Below are 20,688 nucleotides of genomic sequence, written 5' to 3' on the forward strand. Positions count from 1 at the left end.
CATCAATCACATCAGTCCCTGCCCCTCAAGATCTTACAGTCTAAATTTTCATCCACATAAACATACATGCTAGGGTACATTTTATCAATAGATAATTACTCTACCAGTATGTTTTCGGATAGATACTGTATACTCAGGGCATACTTACAAATGCCCATACATTTTACTAATCGTGGAAAGAAATTATGAGTAAAAAGCAACTATAATATTTAATAGCATGTTTATTATTTTAAAAATATTTGTGACCACATTTACAAATGTACTAGTCCCTTGATTATTCAGGCATGTGTGTGGTCAGTGGAGTACTTACAGTAGAAACTACTGTAAATGATAGTTAAATGTATAGTATAATATATTTAGTAAAATGTTTGGACTCAAAAAGATTTGGATGGTTATTGTATCACTTAATATTACTATTATTACTATTGTTAGTAGTAGTAGAAGTAGTAACATAATTTTGAAATCCTACATTGCAGAATGAAAATTACATTTCTATCTACTTCTCTGCTGTAATAACAAGGATTAGTGTAGCGTCTGCAGTGCAATAGGATTAACTCTCTCCATCGAAGGAATCTCAGGCAGCATTGATTTGCAATTTAGTTTTGTTCGTCAGTGATAAAATTTTGTAAAATTCTTTGAGTGTCTTTTTGCATTTACAATAATGTATCGTAGATTTCCTGGAATAATGAAATATTTATTACACATAACTTACTTTTCTTTACATTTGGGACTTGGTTCTGTGCACATATTGAATGGGCTCATGGAGAGCTACTGTATGCAGAAACAGAGTAAAACAGAACAATGCCAAGTTTCTGTAACAATAGAATCTTATTAATGCAAAACAGATTAGCGAATCTAAAAAAAAATTGGCTTGATGCTAGATCATTTCTAGAAGTAATTAGTGTTACTTTAATATTAATAATAGTAAGAAGAAGAACAATAAAAATTAATCTTCATAGGAAAATATGTTATACTTTTTGTGGCTATTATTTATGTTTGAACTAGAGATGTGTACGGATCCTCATGTTTGGGCTTTGGGTTTTGGCAAAACCACCCTCAGTTACAGTTTTGGCAAAACCACCCTCAAGTGTTTTGGTTCAGTTTAAGTTTTGGATTTGAATGTATTTAAAAAATGTAAAATCAATCATCTAAATATCTAACAACAGAAAAGAGTAATGATGTGAATCTCTTATGTAGTGTACCTCTAAATGAATCAAAGTTTATAAATACAACTAATTGTATTCATCAATATAAACTATGTTTATTCTTCCTCTACTCAGGTGCTTTTGATATATACGTATAGCATCTATATTTGTTATAGCAATAGCATAGTGCCAAAATTACAGTGGAAGGGGTGGACTTTCCATTGGGTATAAACTCGCAGATTTCCATTATTTTGAAATACATCCCAAAAAACAGTGGATGTTCTCCGCCCTAGCAGTAACAAATCCCTGTTGACTAGAAATAAATTAGCCCACTGATTAGTATTTATAAAAGGTATTTTCATTCACGGGCTTTAGAAGCAGAAGTGTCACTGCTGAGGTAGACTACAGCTCTACAAATGTTTTGTATGCAATTGACACTTCATTTATGGGAAGTGTATTTTATACTTGTTACTATTTATAAATAAATCTGCCTAATCTGTTGAGAATTTTTATCTTCCTTGTTCACCGCCCTTCATTCTGATTGATGTGAATATTTCATATACGGAGATGTATAAATTGTGCCTAAGTCGGAATTGGAACCTTTTTTCAGCTGACCTAGATGGAGGAGAAGCGGACTTCAATTTATTCATTCCATCAATGTGAAATTGATACATTTAAGTTGTTTGGCTCCATATATTATTTATAGGGTACCACTGTGATTCTGATTTAGCTGTTACAGGATGACATCCTGGTCACATTGAGTTTTGCAAGTTGGTGCTCAGCTGCATAATATAAGCTGCAATATATTGTGATCATATATGCCATATTATAGTAATTAGAGCTTAATTACACAATGTATTTTGAGAGTACACCTGTCCATATTATATAGTGGGGATGAATGAGACAACTCAGGAGTAACTTATCTGACATCAGCTAAGATACAATGAGGCTGATTCTGAGTTAGGTGGAAAAAAAAAAAAGCAAGGAATTTTGCACCTTGGCAAAAAAACATTGCACTGCAGATGGGGAAGATTTAAATAGTGCAAATACATTTTTAGGGCCTGATTCAGCTTTGGGAATAGAGTGAGAAAGAGCAAGTAACTGTGCATCTTGGTAAAAAAAACATGCTGCTCTGCAGGTGGAGCTGATGTAAAATGTGCAGAGAGATTAAGATTTGGGAGGGGTGTGTACAAATTGAAATCTGAATTGCAGTGTAGAAATAAAGCTGTCCAGTATTTGTGGGCTACATGCAAATGCAGCCAGTATTTAGCCCACATGCAAAAAAAAAATGTATGTGTTTGTCAAGGCTGTAACTAGGATGGTGCGGCCGGTGCCACCGCACAGAGGGCCTGATTCAGAGCCGCTCGTAAGCGGCCGCTCGTTCGTTCCAAGCGATGTTTGCCCAACTGCGCATGCGTATGGATCGTAATACGCATGCGCGAACCAGTCTGTGCGGCCGAAAATCGTTTGTTCGCTAAATAGCGAATGCCTGCTAAAATGACTGACAGGAGGAGGCGTATGTGGGTGGTAACAGGGGAAGGTGCTTGAAAACAGGGAGTGGAGATCCGAACGCAGGCGTGCTTAAAGGTCAAAACGGGCGTTTTATGGGTGTGCATAATTAATACAGCAGCGTCATTGACCACGTCACTGGGTTATTTTATAGTCAGATCTGGTCGATGTACTCGATTAATCTAATAAATAGCAGACATGACGTAGGATACGAGCGGCCAGGGGGCGTAGTTATCCAAAAAACGACCGCAAGTTTTGTTCGCTCGTTCAGACATAGAGGCGTGAACAGACCGCAAAGAGCGAACGGTTCATTTGAATAGCCACCCCCTTTTCCTGAACGACCGTCCGCAAATTGCGTCCGGCTCTGAATCAGGCCCAGAGTGCAGGATGCTCTGGGGTGGAACTGGCCGCCATCACAATCTCTTTTGTCGGGTGCCCGCATGTCAGTAGCGGCGTGCCCGGCTTGTTCGATGTAGTCCGGAGTTCCGCCTCCCAGACAGATCCCTGGGCCAATGGCAGCAGTGGTGCAGTGGCCAATAGCGGTGGAGGTTAGAGTGTGAGGCTGAGGAACAGAGGAGGAGGACACTAGTGGCTTCAGCAGCTCAGGTAGTGTCTCTGCATGCCCGCACGCCCCCCCAAACAGCAGCACCTTCAGCATCACCCCCCAACCACACACCAAATAGCTGCACCTTCAGTGATCCCCAAATAGCAGCACCCCTCATGATCACAGCCCCCCCTCAATCACCCCCCTTAAACATCAGCAGCACCTTCAGTATTTTCCTGCCCATCCCTCCCCTCGTGATCGTGGGTACTACTACAATGTGGCGTTATGTGTATAAGGGGCATTACTGCTGTGTTCCGTAATGTGAATAAGGGGCTTTACTGTGTGAGACAACTTAAATAATGGGCTCTACTGTGCGGTGTAATGTGAATAAGGTTGCACTGCTGCCTAGTGTTGGTACTATTGTGTGACCATGCCCCCACACACACTGTCCCTGTTTATACTTTAAAGTATGGGGGGGAGCGCCAATGCTCTTTCTGGCACAGGGCACCAAAATGTCTAGTTACGGCTATTTGCACCCCTTGCATTGAAACATGGTCTGTCTTGGTACAGAGTTACTTGCTCTATCTTACTCTATTCCCAAATCTGAATCAGGGCCTTAGATTTTAGAGGGCTTGTCCAAATCTAAATTGCAGTGTAAAATAAAGCTGTCCAGCATTTGTGTGCTACATGCAAAAGCTGCCAGTATTTGCCCTGCATACTGTACTGTATGTTAGAACCCCATGCTGAAGGGGACGGATGGCTGCATTATTTTGCACAATTCTGCTCAGAGTTAATCTTCAGGTTCTATATGTTATGCAGTGAATTCTATTGGCATAGTGATCCTGAGCTTCTGCCATTGGCATTGTCTATTTTAATAAAATAATAAAGTGTCTGCAGCTGATTGTTTGACTCATGGGCATGAGCCAGGTGAGTCAATCAACCCCCTTTATAGCCTGGTCTCCCTTACTCTTTTGTTCTGGTGATAGTTTGACTGTCCTTTTCAAATGTCTGCAACTCCTGTACTTTTATTGTGTCCTTGTCTTTAGCCTGCCTTAGTACCTTCTGTGCTGCATGGATAACCTTGTTCTTAGTTACCCATAGACCTCTGCATGTTAATTAGGATTCATTGTACTGTATGCTACCACTCTTCTCTGCAGGTGAAAACCATTTCCCTCATCTTCAGTCACTGACCTCTGCATGTTTACCAGATGTTCTTACCTACTGCCACACATCTCTGTAAGTGAAATAGTTGGCCACATCAAAGACTTCTGCAAATGTACTGGATTTCCTTGTCTACTACTACCACACATCATGGCAAGTGAAACAGTTTGCCTCATTTCAATTATCAACCTCTGCATGTTAACTGGATTCCCTTGTCTGTGTCCACTCACCTCCACAAGTTTAATGGATTGCTTCGTCTTCCTGCCACTAACTTCTGCTGATTGACTGAACCTGTAACAGCATTACTGAACTTATTCCTGCACTGCAAACTGGGGAGCTACTGTTTATTTACTTTCCTTCTCTGCTGGCTGTGTTCTGTCCATATAATACAATTAAAAACATTTCTAATAGGTTTTCAGTTCTGATATGTTAACCAAGATCTTTTAAGTATTGTGGGATTTTGTTCTATGCATGCTGTTGTCTGAGTTAGACCTGGTACTGTACATAACACTGTTTTTGCAAGACTGTTTTTCCAGGTTCAAATGACTTGCTTTATTGCTTTTGCTCCCAACTGTGGATCAGCCCAAATATATTTATTGTGAATCTAAAAAAATATGTTCAGCAGGTTGTTGAAGTGCTAAACTGTTTTTAGTCAATAGACCACAAGGTGGCATTAGAGTTATATTGGTGTTTATTACTTTGTAAGTTTAGGTTTAAACTTTATGATTGACACATTTTATCTTGTGTAGTTTATTAAATTGTACAGATTAAGAATATGATACAGAGCTTAATTCTTTCACTGATATCAAGCTGGCCAGGTCCAGGTTTTTCAAGGCATGTACAAAACGTAACTCTCACCATCTAATTTGAATGTTATGCGCTTCTTATAGTAGAATTCAGTGTTAGCTTTTCCATAGGTATAACAAAGACCAAATCAACCTAAAATTCCACTTTTGAATAATCCATTAATTTAATTGTTTTTAAACTCTTAAAGATCAGAATTTTGGTGAGCTTGAGGTAAGCACCCATGTTCTAGCAAGCCGCGGATTCTGCTTTTAGGTTACATTCTATGATATGATTATGATATGTTCATGTGGATATACGCTCTGGCCAAGATTCTGGTATTTGTCCTGAAATGTTGTATGGTGTGTACTGTATATGATGATGATGATGATTATACGTTAGTCGACATCGACTTTCGGAAACTTTATGGATCAGTGAACGCTACGCTTCTCTTTCTCTGACCGCTTCCTTCAGGTCATTTATGGGCATGTTCGTGTCACCCTTTATTGTGTCCAGCCAACACGTTCTTTGGTGTCCTCTTCTTCTGGACCCGCTGACGAATCCAAGCATTAGCGCTGTTTCTAGGGAATTAGCCCGCATGACATGTCCAAAATACGAGAGTCGTTGTTTGGTGATCTTGCCTTCCAATTATATTTATGGTTTGACCCTCTCTAGGACTGCCTTGTTCGTATTCATTGCTGTCCATGGTATGCGCAGCATTCGCCTCCAGCACCACAATTCAAAAGTGTCAATTCTCTTGCGATCTGCCTTCTTGAGTGTCCAGGTTTCGCATGCATACATAAAGATCGGAAAAACAATTGCATTGACCAACCGTGCTTTTGTTGCGCTGCTGATATCATTGCTCTTCCATATCTGCGTCATTCCTAGCAGAGCATTGCGGCCAAGTGCAATTCGTCGTTTTATTTCAGTAGATGATTCTCCACTGCGATCAATCAACCCAGAAAGAGGAAGTCTCGTACCGATTCGACTTCCTCATTATCGATTGCAATATGGACTGCATCGTCACTTGCCGTAGACATTATCTTTGTTTTCTTGATGTTGAGGTACAGTCCCATGCTCTCGCTTTCTTCTTTGACTCTTCTGACCAGATATTCTAGGTCTTTTCTACTTTCAGCAAGCAGAGTCATGTCATCGGCATATCGTGATTGTTGATGTTCCTCCTCCCATTTTTACTCCAATTGTAGAGTCGTCCAAACTGCATCGTCTTATGATCATTTCAGCATACAGATTGAATAAAGCTGGCGAGAGAATACAGCCTTGTCGAACGCCTTTTCTGATCTTGAACCAATCCGTGTTGCCAAAAGCTGTCCTGACTGTGGCTTTTTGACTCATGTAGAGCAATCGCATCAGTTTCTTCAGGTGCTCCGAAATGCCCATCTACCATAAACATTTCCATAGCTTGTCATGATCAACGCAATTGAATGCTTTGCTGTAGTCAATGAAGCAAATGTACTCGTCCTTTTGATACTCTCGTGTCTTTTCCATAATCCATTGCAGGTTTGCGATTTGATCTCTGGTCCCCCGACCCCTGCAAAATCCAGCCTGCGTGTCTGGAAGCTCCTTCTCTACAAAGTAGGCCATGCATCTTTGAATAATCTTCAGCAATATTTTGCTTGCGTGTGATATGAGTGCAATAGTCCGATAGTTGCCACATTCCTGTGCATTGTGTTTTTTTGGAAGCGGGACAAAGACTGATCTAGTCCAATCTTTGGGCCATGAGTTAATTCTCCATATTTGCTGGCAAAGTGCTGTTAGTGTTGAAAGAGTTACCGGCTTGAGTAATTCAGCTTGTAAACCGTCGACGCCTGGGGCTTTCCTGTTTGGTAGTTGTTTTAAAGCCCAGGCAACCTCCTCTAGAACATCTGGTTCATACTCGCTTGGGTTTTCTTGGCCGATGGGCTGATTTGGTCGATTTCCTGCATATAATTCCATTGTGTATTCCTTCCACCTGTGCTTGATTTGGTCTTCATTCAGTAGGATTTTACCATTCCGGTCTTTGATGGTCGCTGCTTTGCGTGACGTAAATGGTGCACATGCCTGCTTCACAAAGGCGAACAGTTCACGAATGTGGCCTTGCTTGTTTGACTCTTCCAATTTTGTGCATTGTTCATTCCAGTAACGTTCCTTATCTCATCTCGCTTCTCTCTGAAATTCCGCATTTAGCAATTTGAATTCGATACTATTGCCAGAGGCCTTGGCTGTTCGTCTCTTTCTTGAAATTTCAATCGATGCATCTGATAACCATTGCGATTTCTTTGCTGGTTCTTTGTACGGAACAAATTTTTTTGATTCATCCATTATGATTGCTTTCATTTCTTCCCACAGATCATCTTGGTCGTTTCCAGTTGTACTCAGCAATTTAAATCGCTTTTTACCTCTATTCCATATTGTGCTGGAATATTGTTGGTATCAAAACGTCGCATTGTAAGTGTCCTTTTGATGGTGTTGAACCGGAGTTTCACTTTAGTGATGAGTAGCTGATGGTCAGAGCCACAATCTGCACTTGGGAGTGTTTTAACTGCTTGTATTGATCTCTTCCATTGTTGTTGGCAGAGAAAGTAGTCGATCTGATTGAGATGTTGACTGTTAGGAGATGTCCATGTGTATAAGCGGTGTTTAGGCTGTTCAAACCATGTTTTCATGATCAGTAGCCGATTTTCTTGACAGAACTGAACCAGTCGGTCCCCAGCCTCATTCCGTTCTCCTAATCCAAATTTGCCAGCGACCAGTGGCTCTTCTCCTTCGCCTACTTTTGCATTGAAATCTCCAGCAATAAAGATGATGTCTTTAGCAAGAATATGGTCTACTGCTTGTTGGAGGTCTGCATAAAATTGTTCAATATCCTCTACTGTTGCATCTGAAGTGGGCGCATAAACCTGCAGCAGTGTGATAGTACAGTGTTTCCCGTAGAAATGAACGGACATGATTCTGTCGTTGATTGCATTAAACCCCTGAACGGACTTGGCGATTTTCTTTTTCATGATGACAGCTACTCCATTACGTCTGATGTTGTCGTTAGTGGAGTAGTAAACTGCATAATCATCGCTGTTAAAGTATCCACTGCCAATCCAGTGATGTTCGCTGACACCAAGGATATCGATATTTAGAAGTTCCATCTCCCTTTTAACGATATTCATGCCACAGACTTCCATGTTCCGATGTTGTGAGCCTTAGTAAAATGCAGACGACTTCTTTTGCTTGAAGCTGCATCAGAGTAACTGAGTCCTGATGGCTTTTTCCGATCCACATCATAAATGCTCGAGTTACTCGAAGGTCGTCGTTGTTCTTCGCTGGTAGCATGTTGGGTGACTTCTGGCCCAGGGGGCCCACCTTCCAGAACCATATTCGAAAGCGATTGTTTGTGATCCATAAAGTATTTTGGCAGTAATAGTGGAGTAGTTTGCCATTTCTTTCTCCACCCCTCCCCATTTATCCGGGTTTGGGACCGGCACATAGCTGTTGACAACTACATGGCTGGGTTACTGTATATATGCATATATAATTTATATTCCTAATCTCAGTTTACACTACCAGAAAATCACCTTTCTGGTTCTGATATTGTGCCATGCTTGCCTAGTTTTGAAAAAGCGTTTCAGGAAGATTGTGAAAGCAACACTTATGAGTGCGGTGGTAAAGTGGGCGTGTACTGTTATTTCTGAGAGGTGTGCCATAAAATTGATTTACATCTAAATATAAACCAGCCCCAATGCAGTTAAGGTCCCCACACACGGTACGATTTGCAAACGATCTCATTTGCGATTTCCCTTGAACTCCTGAATACTGCCGGCAAACGATACTACACATGGAACGTTTGTACAAACGATATAGATCAGTCTTAACAACTGCAGATCGTTAATGATATATTGTTTGTAGCAAAAAACCTCATGATACTGGAATTTAAATAATGGAAGGTAAAGTAACAACATATCGTCCATCACATCGTCCATCGTGCACACACACGAAACGATGTGGGCCAAATCGTGAAATATAGGTCGATAACTTTCTGCAGGTTCAATTGATCAGCGACCAGCGACAGCAGGAGCATACATCGGCATTGTTATCATGTGTGGGGGCCTTTAGTAAGATCTATTTGTTGATGAAATCACATTGATACTTTTCAGATAATGCATGCAGCCATAGGGATCATTGTGCCTTATAACCAATGCAGGGGAATGATACTAATGACCCCATTTGAATGTATAGATCTGTTTGTTTTTTTAATATAACAGCTTCATAATAGGGGTAAAGTGCAATCAGGGAGATTGCTGCAATTTCAGGGACTCTCTCTGCCAATGAGGGAGATTTGGCAAGTATGTATTCTGCCATCTTATAACACTACCATATTACACATACATACTTCCCAACATTTGCAGACATCCAATCGGGACCTTACAAAAAGGGGTGTGACCTGCATGAAAGGGGGTGTGGCCTAGCAGCATGCCCCCGTTTACATCAGTAAGGGGCGTGCCCAGCATCTTCGAGATGCTGGGCTGCTCCCGGGCTTCCCCCCGTGCTGTGAATAGATGCTGTGCTCATGCGCACAACATCTATTCTCGCTTTGCATACCCGCTGCACAGCAGGGTATGCTTCCCCCAACTTCCACCCCCACCTGCATTTCACTTGGTTTTAATCAGCCACAGAACCTGTGTAATTCATGAGTGTCCGGGTTTAAAGGGATAGTATGGCAAGCCTAATTATTATCCAACATTTGAACAATTTAAATTGTGCAACCAAATGTATCTAAAATGCTGTTTTACATAAACTACAGTTGTTACATGATCACTTAACATTCCCTTTATGAAATGAAAGCCCAAGCACAAAAATATACTACACCCTTTTTTTGTACCTAAATGCGAAGGCATCACCAACCCGTTTGTAGAAACTAAGAACCAGTATAAAACCTGTGAACAGCCTCTCCATAATATATTGAGAATAAATAAAAAATAAATAGAAAATAAAATAAATAAATGCTTATCTTCTGTACCTGCATTTGTCGCAATGTCACTGCCTTAAGCTAACACAGTCGCAATGTCACTGTCATTTTCATATAGTTACCTGTCACAAAGGTACTGGCTGCCAGGGCTGGCATTACCATTAGGCAGCTTTAGGCAGCTGCCTGAGAGCCCTGGCCTCTGCAGGGTACCAGAGAGTCCACCTAACAAAAAAAGATGTCTCAGAAACGGCCTTCTTTTCCATGGTGCTGGCAGGGCCGGATTACTGGTATGGTGGCCACCAGGGTCCCCCTCACATAAGGATCATCACAAGGATGGTGCAGCACCCAGACCCCAAGCCCCAATTTGCTGGCGCTGCCAGTTCCCAGCAGTATCGTGGACATGATGTAAGGATGTTGGAATGCTACCACTACAAGTCTGGACTGGAGAAGCCAGCTGCCAAAACACAGCACTGCAGATCATTAGATCAGAGGAGAGCACCGGAGGCGGAGCAGACACAGATGAGGAATCAAGGAGCACAACATGAGACAAGAGGATGGCCTGAGGTAAGTGAACAAGTGGATAGAAAACTGGGGGGAGCAGGGGCGGCAAAGTGAAGCTTTGCCTAGGGCACTTGCAAACCTAGCACCAGCCACGCTGGCTGCACACTGAAGACCTGTGAAGGGGTTGTTGCTGGGGTGATGTGAGGGTAGGAGCATAGGCATATCAATAATGGGTGTGTGGTGCATACGGGCCTCTGGGTCAAGCGGGGCCCACACCGCACACTCACAACCTGCACCCATATTATATTATATTATACTTACACATAATTCCACGTTGGCTGGCGCTGCAGACAGAAATCACTAAGAAAATGGTGCAGCGGCCATTTTCCCGGAGATTTGCACATGCACAATAGAGAAGTCTCCGGGAACATAGATACACTTTAATAAAATGGTGTGTTATATATAAAACAGGTAAAACCAACATGATTGGACACACTAGATCATGTATCGCACACCTCAGGCCTGGTCTACTTCATACTGTAATCTGACCTCATCACAAAGTTACAGCTGTATCACTCCACAAGTGTAAACATTAACATCTCTCACAGAAAAACAGCACATCACTGCCTCACTGACATGCACATTTCTGACAGATAAAATTCAAGGAATGTCCAAATGGCTTCATAACTCAATGGATCTGACATTAGTCCTCATAAAAGAACTTGCTCAGGATTTACCTGAGCAGCTATTTCAGAATCCAGCACAGCAAACAGTGAGTAGACATGGCAGCCCTGATCCTGAAGAAGAAATAAGCACTTCCTGCCAGTACAATTCACTGTATAACACGTTTTCTTTCCATAAAGAACCACAGTGATAACTAAGTCATTAATGTTGAACTGTTTTAATAACTTATACTGTTATGATTATCCAGAATACCTTCCAACTCTTATGTTTCAAGATGCGGGACATCTTACAAAAAGGATGCGGAGCCTCACATAAAGGGGGCGATGCCTAAGGGGATGAGGGTGGAGCTTCACTGTACCCTCGTTCACGTTACTGTGGGGACGTGCCCAGCACACTCCAAAATGCTAGACTGTCTCAGACTCCTCCAATGCTGTGAATAGATGCTTTGCACATCTATTCTTGTGCTGCTATGCAGAGCAGTGGTGCATGCTCCCCCACAACCCACTGCGGGACACTGCGGCCCATGGGTGTTACAGTCCCTGAATAACAGGACTGTCCCGCTGAATGAAGTACAGTTGGGAGGTATGAACCAGTTAAAAGTAAATTCATTAAAAATAATTAAAATTAAGCAGCCTACTCTGAACTATTTTCTCTTTCTATTCTGTAGCCGTTTCACCCTCTACATCATTCTCCACATAAAACTATTTTGTTAAAATAGGGACCATTTTTTAAATAAATAAACCACTCTTGGATGTGCAGTTGTGCTCTGATATACACACGGCTTGGGTGGTTGAACACACTTGGACTTCAGCCTCGTGGGTAACAATGCACACTCAGGCATATGTATATCAGAGTGCAACCACACTAGCATGCCCAGAGTCTACTGCACATGCACAGATCGCCAGGGAAATGGCGTGGACACCATTTTCCCGTCGATTTCCTTACAGTGCATGTGCAAAATGCCAGAATAATGGCTGCGGTGGCCATTATCCGTTTTCTTGAGCAGCACTGAGAGACCCGATGCGAGACCTCGGAGAGGTGAGTTTTAAATAATATGGGTGCAGGGTGTGCACCGCACACCCTGCACCCATTATGGATACGCCCCTGCCTACTATTATCAATAAACTTGCATCTTGGTAATGACCCTCAGTGTGGCCTAACAGTCACTTTCACATTCCGCCTGACACCTATTGAGAACACCACCCCAATAGGTTATATCAACAACCCCAACCTCTGCCTAACACTAACTACAGTCAACCCTAATTGCAACCTAACACTAGCCCTAGTTGCAGACAAACACTAACGCCAATTTCAGCCTAACCCTAATTGCAACCAAAGCCTAGCCCTAATTGCAACCTAACCCTAATTGCAACCAAAGCTTAACCCTAATTGCAGCATAACCCTAATTGCAACCAAAACCTAGCCCTAATTGCAGCCTAAACCTAACTTTAATTGCAGCCTAACCCTAATCTCATGTGTCGATCTGTTGGTCTTAATAATGTTGACATTATGTCTGTTTCAAAATTATGAATGTCAACATTTAGGACTTTTTTTGACAGTGCATCATGACTATATTTTTAATATAATACGCATCTGTGTGTTGATGATTGTCCTGAATAGATAGTGGTGCAGCTATCCTGAAAATCTGTATGTGGTTTGGTGAATTTATATTGTGAGAAGCTCTGGAAACTAAGTGATGATAAATATGTCACAGGTTTCTGTTTTATTTGTTGGAAATCAGTTTTTCGCTCAGTTTAGTTTAAAGGGCTGGCCTTTGTGTCACTTTGAGTCTGCTGGCCTTTTGGCCAGAACATGAAGGAAATGTAGAAGAATAATATTGCTAGGGGGCGGGATTCATCAAAGCAGTTTTTGCAGTCAAACCTCAGAAAATGAAGTTTTCAGAGGTTTGGGCGTATATATACCAAGCTCCAGAATGTGATTCATTCTGGGGCTTGGATGCAGTGGGCAACACCATCTGTAGATGGCGTTACCCAACAGAAGCCTATTGGCTTCTATTCGCAATCCAATCTGATCCCTCCCAGCACCCTCGCACGTGCATCACTCAATGCATGTGCAGGAGGACTCTTAGGTGGTAAACCTGGTAGTCCTTCTATTGCAAAGAACAGCTCTCACTGCCTGTGGAAAAGATCTGAGAGTCTAATCCTGAAAGAGACAACTTTGACTTTTGAGTTCGTTAAACTTGTGATTTACATACTTGACACTATGATCTCACCAGGGGCGTTTCTACAATGGGTGCAGTGTGTGCAGGGCACATGGGCCACTGGGTCTAGGGGGAGCCCACACTGCACACCCTGTACTCATATTTTTAATACTTACCACTTCAACGCCGGAGTCCCACATCAGCACCGGTATTGGCGCTGTCAAAATCGCCTGGAAAAAGGGCAGCCGTGGCCATTTTCCCGGTGTTTTTTGCATGCGCCATAGAAAAAACACCATGAAAATGGCCGCGGTACCATTTTCCCTGTGACCTGCGCATGCTCTGTAGACTCTGGGCACACTCTAGTGTCCAGAATCTCAGTGTGCAGCTGGCCACCAGAGCGACAGGAAGGGGCCCCGGACAGAGACTGCACACAGGCCCCCTCCTTTCTTGAAATGCCCCTTGATCTCACCCATTGTTGTTCATTTATTTTGCTGCTTGGTCATTTACTGTCCAGTAATAGCTGTGATCTAGTCGTCCCAAACTTTTTGATTTTTTTCAGTTGCTGGCTGCATTTGTTCCGATATACCCCCACTATCACCAGTAGATGGCTGCTTGTTCCCGTTATAGTATATACATATTAGCATCACTTGTTTAATATGAAAATATACACTGTCAGTTCATATCTTTAAAGATATTAGTCTTGCAAACAAACCTTACCAAAATATGACCTTCAACTTGTTTTGCCTGTTTTTATTCTTCAAATCTAAAATCAAATATTATCTTTCCCTTTTTTCTAACATGAGAGCGGTTCTAATAATCTTTTGATATCTGAAATCATTACTCAAGAAAACATACAAATGTGGTCAGCTTACAATAGATTGCTCAGTAGGTGCCTAATTAAATAGTTGTATTGCTGATCAGGTCATTGCACAGGGAAATTACTACAAGTGAAATCAAATTTCCATATGCTAGGAATCTGCTTAAGCCAATCACTACGTTATAGTTTTATTAAGTTGCAAGTTTTTCTTTATAGTTTTTATTCTCTACACATCACATTGGTAAACTGAAATACACTTTACATAACATATAACAGCTGACATGCTACAAGGGGTTCATTACAGAATCAAGATTATTTAAAATGCTTGTAAATTCAATTTGTTAAAATTGGGAAATTTTTGAATCCACTCTTCAGTTGAAGGGCCCACACCGCAGTATGGTTCATTTTATTAGCTATGTTAAGTGAGTCACTGGTGCTAGAGTATTGGCATTAATGCACCTACTGTACAGTATGGAATGTGGAAGACACTATTGCCTGTCTGCTGTACTGTCATGTGCAAGACGCCTTATTTCACATTTGTTCACAAAGTTTCTCACATTTGACTGTTGAAATCTAGCCATATGTGCTCCCAGTCTTTGGGGTATATTTACTAAAGTGCAGGTTTTTAGAAGTGGAGATGTTGCCCATAGCAATCAATCAGCTTAACATTTATCTAGCTCCTTCTAGAACAGGGGTGGCCAAACTTGTGGACTCGGCGATCTACTTATAAAGCTAAAAACCTTTTGTGATCTACCTAGCTCCAAAAAGGGTGTGGCATGCATAAAGGGGGAGTGACCTTGCAGCAAGGGGTGCGGGGTCTGTCCAGCCGAAATCACACATAGTATCCCCAATTCAAATTATGCTACACAGTAGCACAATCTTATTCACATTACACTGCACATAGTGTCCCTGATTCACATCACACCACATAGTAGTTTCCCTTATTAACATTACAAAAAGCAGTAGTGCCTCTTATACTGTACATGTAATGCCCACAGTAGTAATTCCCCTTATACAATGTCCACTGTAGTAGTGCCCCCTATGCAGTGCCTCCTGTAGTAGTGCCCCTGATACAAAGCCCCCAGAAGTAATGTTCCCTTATGCAGTGCCCCCAGTAGCAGTGCTGCTTTTACAGTGTCCCCAGTAGTACTGCCCCTTACACATAGACACACACACAACAAACACTATACTTACCTGAAGTGCTGCTCCTGTGCCCGTCGCAGTCCTACTGCTCCTCACACTCAGCAGAGCCGTCCCTAGGCATAGGCATTAAAATGCCTAGGGTGACTGGAATCCTAGGAGGCATTTCAGGGCTGCAGCCCCCCACCCGCTGCACCATCCCCCACTTATGCAGCGATCGGAGCTCCGCTCTGATCGGGCAGCTCAGTTGGTCAGGTGACTGACAGTGAGCCTGGTCAGAATGAGCTTTTGCACAGAAGCTCATTCAGGCTACACTACAGAAGGAGACAAGATGGCCGAGGGAGGGATTGCTGCACATGCCCAGCTGTGGCCACTCCTCCCATGGGCCTTTGCGGAGCAGAGCCATGAGTGACAACTCACGGCTCCGCCTCCATATTAGCCGCCCAGGGCCCAGCCATTGGACCAGGCGGCATCTTCAGTACCGACTTTAGCTGCATCAAGAAAGATAGAAAGAGAGAAAAGTCCCTGCTCACTCTAGGAGGTATTTGGTACTAACTGGAAGGGGGTGGTGTTGCGGGAATCCACTGGGGGCAGATAGGGGTCTTTGGTCTGTGCTGCATCTGACTCTGAGAGGGGCTTGGGTGTGTGCGTGTATGTGTATATCTATATATATATATCTATCTATCTCTCTCTCTATATATATATATATCCAAGCAAAGAGCATCACTCAGAGTTGTCAAAAATGCATATAAATTTAGCGTTCCCGCTAGGCTGTTTTAGCGAGGCGCGGCGCCCTGCCCTCCTTCTGGAGGGCAAAAAGTACCCTGCCCTCCAGAAGGAGGACTAAAAGCACCCTGCCCTCACAGCCTGCGGGTGCCATCTTCACCCGCGGGACGCAGTGTCCCGCGGGTGAAGAAACGTGCGGTGACCCTGTCACCGCCGGAGAATAGATGCCGGCATCTATTCTCACTGTCTGCAGCGCTTGGGGACTGCCCGGCGTATCCGTAAGTGCCGGGCACGCCCCCAAGAATGGAGAAAAGGGGACGCGTCTTATAGACACGCCCCCTTTTCATGGCCACGCCATGCCGCCGGAGCTAGAGTGAACACTATAAATATATATATAAACAAGTCAGAGAGAAGAGAAGAATAGACTCTTTGTTGGGGCACACTTAGAATAAAAATATATAATTTAGTAAGAGATATTGGTCTAGCGCACTTTAAGTAAACGGTGTAGACTTCAGAAGGTGTGCTGCTGTCATGGGGGATGTCTGACCTCATCCAATTGGGGATAATATGAAAAGATAGCCAGGGGCTGCGCTCAACCTTCTAAACTAAATGAAAGTATGTTGATAGAATCGTGGGAAATAAATGTTTTAATATTGTCAAAAAGTTCTGATTAGTCACATATATTGTAAAATAGTATGTTAACAAAGACCAATGTCCTGTTAATTCAGCATACATATATATGAACCGATAGGTATCAAAATATATAATGTCCAGCAAATAACGATATAGTAGAAACTAATGTGTAGAACACTTGAGGTAAAAGATGATTGAAAAAGTCACATATGCCGTATTGCCACCTGTATTATCCTGTTGATAGTTTTTGGAGCAATATGTGTGGAAATAATGTCTGAAAAAGATCTAACGGCGTCCCGCTAGTCTTAATGCACAGTACCTTTTATCTGTTCGTATGCGCGTTGCCCGGGAGGATTCCTCTTCTGATCCGGGAACATCCAGCTGGAGCCGACAGCGGGGATCTCTCTGTGTTACGGTGCACTGTGCCGCACACTCACGGACACCACCCCTGCAACCAGGGTCAGGGTCGTGGGCGCGCCCAGAGTGCGCCAGCAAACGAAGGGGACGTGACAGCGGTCCTGACTCCGACGAGCCGGGGACCGTGGATGTTAACCCTGTCAGAGGATACTTACCCGGAGGGGCTCCGCTTCTTGTCCTTTCTTCTTATCCTGATGGTGTGGTGTTTTTGGTGGTCTCTTTTTCTAGGCGGTAAATATATGGTCTGGTGTTTTCGGCGGTGGATATATGTAGGCAGTCCGGCAATGCAATACCTATGTTCTGAAATTGTCCGTCTCCAACGCGTTTCGACCTTCGCGGTCTTCTTCAGGGAGCATATAGTGTAGGCTGTATGGTTTGGAGGGGTTTAAATACAGCTGCAATTCTTCTGATAGGTGGGGAGTGACATCGGTGTTCTTTGATTGGCTCTATGTTTCCATGGTGATAGGAGGGGCTTGTACTTCCCAGTAATGTGTATAGATGGGCCCCATGTTGCCATGGTGAGGGGAAGGGCTCGTTCTTCCCAGTATTGTGTTTAGACGGGCCTCAGGTTGCCATGGTGACAGGCTGCGCTGGTTTAGCTCGCTAGTGCTTTCCTGTTAAATATGGTGTATGTATGTATATTACAGTAATAGGTTTATTTACAGTAATAGGTTTGGAGTTATCCTGGACTCGTCCCTCTCTTTCAAACCACATATCCAGAACCTTTCACCATCCTGTCGTTTTCATCTCAAAAATATTTCTAAGATCAGACCCTATCTCACCCAGGATGCTACAAAAACCCTCATACACTCACTGGTCAACTCCAGACTGGACTACTGTAACCTCCTCCTATCTGGCCTCCCCAAATCCCCTCTCTCTCCTCTCCAGTCTATCCTTAATGCTGCTGCACGGCTTATATTCCTTTCCAAACGCTCTACATCTGCCTCCCCTCTCCTACAAGCCCTCCACTGGCTCCCCTTCCCTTGTAGAACCCAATTTAAGGTTCTCACGCTCACTTACAAAGCCCTCATCCAATCTTCCCCCATATACATCTCTGATCTCATCTCCCTTCACTCTCCTCTCCGCTCTCTTCGTTCAACTAATGCACGCCGCCTTTCATGCCAGCTGATTACTTCCTCCCACTCCCGCCTCCAAGATTTTGCACGCACTGCTCCCCACCTCTGGAACTCTCTCCCACTCCCCATCAGACTCTCCACCTCTTTGCAATCCTTCAAACGGGCTCTCAAGACCCATTATTTCATCAAAGCCTTCCAGCTGTCATTCTAATTCCCTGATACATATACCTTCCTCCCCATCTGTGTCACCCCTGTTTGTCTTCCCCTCCCCTTTTAGAATGTAAGCTCTTATGAGCAGGGCCCTCTAACCTCTTGTACTTCTCCCTACTTTAGTTTCATCTACTTCTTACTCACCACTAGGGCACCTAACACTTGGCTGCTTACGCTCTGTTGCTTATCTGGGTGTTATGGTCACTAATGTAGCAATATATATTATCCATGTCCTGGTCCTGTATTGTATTGTTCTGTAACTCGCTTGTCTACAACTTGTTTATGTGCTTTGTAAGGCACTGCGGAACATTTATGGCGCAATATAAATAAATGATAATAATAATATACAGCAGCGATACCTCTGATATGTGGGAAAATGTCATCAGTGTTCTTAAATTGGCCCTTTGTTGCCATGGTGATATCAGAGGCTTGTAATACCCAGTACTATATATATATATATATATATATATATATACGGGCCCTATGTTGCCATGATAATAGGAGGGACTAGTCCTTCCCAGTATAGTATTTCGATGGGCCTCAGGTTGTCATGGTGACAGGCTGCGCTGTTTGAGTTTTTTGGTGCTGTCCCGCTTTATTAAGGTGTATGTATATATATATATATATGTATACTATTTTATTTTATTAAGAAGTGGAGATTCCTGGGTATTGTGAATGCAGTCTTATATGAATGAATAAATCATATAAACACATATATATACATTCCCTATGGATTATATTGAACTTTGTTTGATTTACTAAAGTAAATAATGTCCATAATGCTGGTTATGTATATTGTAGAAACAGTTTGTAATGGATCACTACCTATATATAATTACGTGTATAATGATAATCGGTCCCTTCCACCTTGATCTAAAAGTTTGTAGCATCTAATAATGGATATGTACATGGCTCCTCTCTATCTGTGTAATTTGATTATAGAGGAACTGTGCTTCAACATTAACCCGTTTTGTATATGCATAGTTATAGTGGGCTGGTGATGCACTCTGGAAGGATGTAATTGATTACTTGTTACATATTATTGATTTAATTTCGTTGTCACGATTTAGGCATCTAGGATGGAATGTCTGCAGTCTATACATCCATTCTAGTTCTACCTTGTTGATATAATGATCAAAATCCCCCCCTCTCCAATTGGGTTTCACAGTTTGTATGGCTACAAAGCTCATCTCTTTCGGGTTATGATTATGATACTCATTGAAGTGTTTTGATAAGTTGTGGCTCTCTAGTTTTTTATTTATAATCCTTACATGTTCAGCTATCCTGATTTTTAAGGGTCGAGTGGTTCTGCCCACATACTGTTTGGGACAAGTGCATTGTAGAAGGTATATCACGTTATTGGCATTACATGTGAGAGTTTCCTTGATTGTGTGTGTTTCTCCTGTACTGCATGATTTAAACGTCTTTGTTGGTTTCGTACTTGTTGTTTCAGTATTTCTACATCCTAAACATGAGTGACAGTGAAAGAAACCTTTTTGTACTTTGCATAGAGTAGTTTGTTGTGCTTTTGTTGGTGGATTGTGATTCTTAACTAGTTTTGACCTAAGGTCTGGCGCCTTCCTATAGGTCATTTTTGGTTTGTTGGTTATATAGCCTGCCAGTAAGTCGTCTTCCTTCAGTATGTTCCAATGTTTCTGTAGTATTTTTTGTAATTGCCTACTTTGTTTTGAGTATTGAGTAATAAAGCGAACTTCATCATTATATGATTTATTAGGTTTTGGATTCGTGCAACTCAATAGATCATCCCTGTTCCTTTGTTTCACTGTTTCTAGTGATTGTTGTATCAAGGTGTCTGGATAGCTTTTGTCTTTAAATTGTATGGAAAGCTCTTTGCTTTGTTCAAAAAAATCAGTCTGTCTAGAGCAATTCCTTCTGAGACGTAATAATTGACCTTTTGGTATTGTGTTGAGCCAGTTTGGATGGTGCCAACTCGTTGAGAGAATAAAACTATTCACACTGCCAAGCAAATATATTTCCAATCTCTTATCTCTGCTCAAGCCTCTAACCCCAAGGGACTTTTTAATACATTTAAACTGCTTCTTACCCCTCCCTCACCCAAGCCACCTGCTACTATCTGTGCACAAGATCTTGCTTCCTATTTCAGGGACAAGATTGATAATATCCGAAATTAAATGTTATTCTCTTCCTCAGCTAGTGACCTACTCAATTCCCTACCTGAACCCTCTGGCACATTCTCTTCATTTGA

Source organism: Taudactylus pleione, unplaced genomic scaffold (assembly GCF_031769625.1).
Source record: "Taudactylus pleione unplaced genomic scaffold, aTauple2 ptg000389l, whole genome shotgun sequence".
Taxonomy (NCBI): domain Eukaryota; kingdom Metazoa; phylum Chordata; class Amphibia; order Anura; family Myobatrachidae; genus Taudactylus; species Taudactylus pleione.